This window comes from Thalassophryne amazonica, chromosome 15, assembly GCF_902500255.1.
Source record: "Thalassophryne amazonica chromosome 15, fThaAma1.1, whole genome shotgun sequence".
Lineage (NCBI taxonomy): Eukaryota > Metazoa > Chordata > Actinopteri > Batrachoidiformes > Batrachoididae > Thalassophryne > Thalassophryne amazonica.
This window is the reverse complement of record NC_047117.1, coordinates 4,567,380-4,572,140: the sequence shown is the minus strand read 5'-3', so window position 1 is coordinate 4,572,140 and position 4,761 is coordinate 4,567,380. Positions and strand designations below refer to the sequence as shown.

The 4,761-nt window shown below is 34.0% G+C and overlaps 1 protein-coding gene across 1 annotated transcript in view; it reads right to left on the bottom strand.

Moving 5' to 3' along the window:
• Nucleotides 1-3,503, bottom strand: part of si:ch211-69b7.6 (neuroblast differentiation-associated protein AHNAK) — a 19,625-nt gene extending 16,122 nt beyond the window's left edge. Inside the window, exon 1 of the mRNA XM_034187882.1 lies at nt 3,317-3,503. The gene's annotated coding sequence lies outside the window, so the exon portion shown is untranslated. The remainder of the gene's footprint in view (nt 1-3,316) is intronic.
• Nucleotides 3,504-4,761: the final 1,258 nt, after the last annotated feature.

The window sequence follows — 4,761 nt, the reverse complement described above, 5'->3', positions numbered from 1 at the left end:
AACTGGTTCAAACCATTTTAAATCACATTTCATACTGGTTTAAAGAAAAACAGTTCAAAGCAAATTTGATCAATAATCAAATTAAAAACAGATTACGACTGTTAAAATTAGTTGAAACTACCATTATGTGTAATTTAAACTTGTTCAAAACATGCTGCGAAGAGTTTAAAAATGGTTTAAATGAAGACAAATTATCATTAATAACACATGAAATCTGATTAAATCTGTTGGCTCAGAGTCTTTTAAAACTACTTTATTTATATCTAATTTAAACCAGTTTACATCATGATTAAAAGAGTTTAGTATAGTTGAATAGTTGAAACCAGTAGCATCCTCATGTGAAACAGCTTTAAACCAATTTAAGGAAATTATATCATTAACCAGATTAAGTCTAATAATTTAAAACTAGTTGAAAATATGCTAATATCTGTTTTAATCTCACCAAGTTACAAAAACCCCACTCTAAACAAATTTAAAAAGTTGTACACGTACATAATAAAGTTGTACATAATACACACATTTGTTAATACCGTTATTGTAGGGTTATACTATGCTATTGTACTTTATATGCTAGCTACCAGCTTTGTTTAACCTTGTTGGCTAGCAAGGTACGGTTGGCTTATTAACAGCTACTAATTTAACGGTAGCTCATCTAGCTATAGTTAGCTTATTTTCATGATTTACATTTTTATTTTACATGGTGTAGATTTTTAATGATTCTTCAGTTTATGGGTGCTTTGATAGATATCAACATATAGTATCTAAGTTTAGGGTTTCCATTAGATAGCATATAGAATATGTATTTTGTCTTCCTATAGTAAGCTAGCAGGGTGAACTTCAGATAGATACCTAAAACATATTACATCATAGCTTCTGTTTCTATAATAAAATAACCATATTTATAGCTTAGCCTACTAGCTATAATTTAATTTTACTACTAGTCTACAGACTAGGTATACGTATACTACAATCTTCTCTTGTATGAATATTTAGGTTTTAGAAGCTAACTCCTATAATATTATGTAGTAACTATATTTCTTGTATACATTGTTTATTATCCTTATTGTGTAAATATCACTTATATACATGATGTCCACTTTCTTGAGCCACTTAGGTGGGTAGGGAGAGTTCCCATGGGATAAAAAAGCTTTTCATATCTACCATCCCTGGTTCTGAAGACCAGGCACCTAAGTAGCTCTACTCTACTCTACTCTATTCTACCCGTCTTCTTTTTTTAGATATACCTTAGTATACGCTAGTAGAGTTCTACCTTAGAATTGGACTGTATTATAGAAGATGCACCTTACTGAATTTTCATGTGAAAATGTTTTGAAAAGAGTTTGTCAACAATAAAACAGAAAATAAATAAATTGGAGATGACGAACAAGGCAAACTGTGCGTGTGGTAGAAAATATAGAATGTTGGACAATTCAGACAAAATTAATATTTCAATAATTATCAGACACTCTGTACCAAAATATTTCAAAAATGATATGACAGAATGTGATTAATGAATAGGGAATATTTGTATTATATGTTGTCTAATTAAATTATTTATCTTAATGCAAATGAGAATTACTTGATGTTTTCTGGATGAATGAGGAAAAATGATCCAGAATCACTTCAGAGTAAGAGAACAGTTAATGCTTATTACTGCATCAACTAACAGTGAATTAGGACTTAACTGTAATTAGTAATCATTTATTAAGGGCTTTCACTAGCTTTACAAATTATTAAATAAAGTATATTCATCCATAATTTACTAATTGATAAAGATACTGGATATTGACGCCCTTAATAAATGATTGTTATTAATAATGCTTACTAAGCATACTAAAAACCCTTAATAACTTTAATTAATAAAAGTTATTAGGGGTTTTCAGTGTTTATAAATAAATAATCTATATAAATTTATATATTATTTAATGCATGTTTTACAATTTTATATATATATACTACACACCCTTAATAAATGATTACTAAGCACAGTTAAGTCTTAATTCACTGTCAGTTAATGCTTATTATTAATAAGCATTAACTCATGTGCTCTTATTGTGAAATGGCACTAACAGTGTATTATTGAAAAATGCCATTTACTGAACCTCTTCAAATTTAAAACGAAGTCTTTCACAGTGGTTTTTGTTTTTTAAGATTCGAGTGTCTCTGTGTTGTGGATAAATCAGCCCAGTTACACATTAACATTATCCAGGTGAGTCAAAGTGCACGTTTAGAGCTTAAACAGCAGCACAAAACATTTGATGTTTACCAAAAGAAAAACCAAAAACCGTTCAGTATTTTGTGTTAATGATATTAATTCACTATTTTTATTAACTCACAATTTTCCCCCTTTCTAATTTCTGGATTCAGTACTTTGTAAACTAAAAATACAAATTAATTTTTAATCTGTTTTTTTTTTTATTATTTTTATTATTGACACAACTCTTCAACACAAGCGACAGCGACCTGTAGTGGTCACCAAGATCCTCCGATTAGCAAATACGTTTCACAACTAACTTGACAGGCCTGCGTGTCTTTAGTTTACTGTATATGTTAGAAGACACCAACAAGGCCCAAAATATGAGGTTCTCAGGTCCTCACTGGGTTCTACCAGATCCCCAAATTCCAGAGCGGAACATGCAGTAATTTTTACGTGGTTATGAACGGAATATTTGCAGACCGACTGAGTCTGATGATCCGTTCTGCGAATCGCAGGGAAATAAAATATATTCATATTTTTAGGGATCATTCTGCTCAAAACTATACTTTGCGCAAAATTAAATATGAACAAATGATTATGTTTTCAATTTTTCCACTGTGCAAATATTAAGTGAACTTTTTAAACTACCAACAAACAAAATGCATCAATTTTTCCTGCCAGAATCATTTAAACATAAACGTGTTCAAATTATCAAGAAGAGGGTTTTTTATGTTCATATTCTTCATTAGAGCCGAAACATCAATTCACCAATTAATGGAAATCTGTGTGGATGATCAATTTATCGATCAATTTTTATCAATGCAGATTATTTTCTGTAAATGACATGTGACTTTTTGAACACTGATCATTTCTTCTGATCGATGACAGATTGTTCATTGGAATTTATGTGCTTCCTGTTTATTCTAAAAAACTGCAAAGATTTAGCTGCATGTAAGAGTTTTTCAGTCCATAAAATAAGAAAGTTGGAAAATGACCATTAAAAATTCCCGGAGTGTAATGCAACATGCGGGGGTGTTTTGTTTAGACTGAGCAAAAGTTCAAAGGTGAAAAAAAAAAGAGAAAAGATCCGTGAAAAGAGAAGGTTAAGATCTTTCTTACCTGACACGGGTCCGATCTGGGGTCCATCAGGACACTGGCTCTGAGTTTCTGTTGAGCTTTCCGCGGTGTGAATACCTGAGCTGAAGCAGACAAACAGGTTCCGCCTCCAAAACCCCGCCCCCTGCACCTGTCACACGCCCTCGTGCAAACACACCTTGACGACAGCGGCGGCTGCTGGTAAAAACACACACACACACACACACACACACACACACACACACACACACACACACACACACACACACACACACACACACACACACACTAACAAGCTGAAGCTCCGCCCATCTGTTCAGACACATATGTCGTCACGGCAACAGCCGAAACTGACAGGAATCCAAACACAAGAACATGACGTAAACATGTGAAGGAGTGAAGAAAAAAAAAAAAAAACCCTCTGATCTGTGCCAAGGGCGGGGTGGGCGTCGACCATGTGAGTCACTCAGATTACAAGACACGCAGGCCACGCCCTGCGGCGAGCAGAATTCTGCACTCACACCTGGAGGGCGGGGCAACTGTAAAGGTCAGGTGAAGTCAAACATATCAATGTTTACAAATAGACTGAAAACACACACAAAAAGAAACCCTCATATAATTTTTTGTTTCACACTGTAGCATGCTTAACATAATACACATCAGAGCAAAAAAGTTTTGTTAAAAAATTTTTGCGGTTTGTATTTTTACCACCTTCAATAATTTGGCTCAATGTGTGTTTGTTGGATTGCAGAAAAACATAAACTCATTTCACAAAGTGCAACAAAACTTTAACCTGGAATACAAATGTTTACATTCTGGGTGGGAGCTGCACTAAAAGGGGCGGGGCCAGAGCTGATGACTGACCTGTTATGTGTTATGTCTTTCACTGGGCTCAAACCAACAACTGCTGCTACAGGAGGCAAACATTCAAACCAAGACACCAAAAACCTGCAGCATCCAGCATCTGTTTCCACAACATCTTGTTGCTATATCAGGGAGTGAGGTTGACCCACTGCATAGCACCACCTCCTGGCCACCTTTACACTAGCGGGTCACTGTATGGCGTGTTTGAACACTGACCGATCATCAGCGTGTGAATGTGAGACATCTTTGTAAAGCACTTGAAGCTTCTGCTTCAGATGGAAACATGCTACAAAGACTGAATTATGACACTGTTTCAACAAGTAGGTTTGAGAAATTTTTTTAACAAATACTTTGTAATAATGGAGTACGTTAAGTAACAAGTCAGATATAAACAAAGGAAACATATCTGTAAACATCATGTCGGCCAACAGGGAATGCTCTTCGTGACCAGGGGGAAAAGTTAGTCACTTATGCTCACAAGATGACCAAAAAGCAAAAAAAAAAAAAAAAAAAAATGTTTTTTTTTTTTTTTACAAAAACACTGTGTTTACAGTGATGTTGATAAACTGTATTTTTGCTTTATGAGGAGATAAAATAAAAATTCA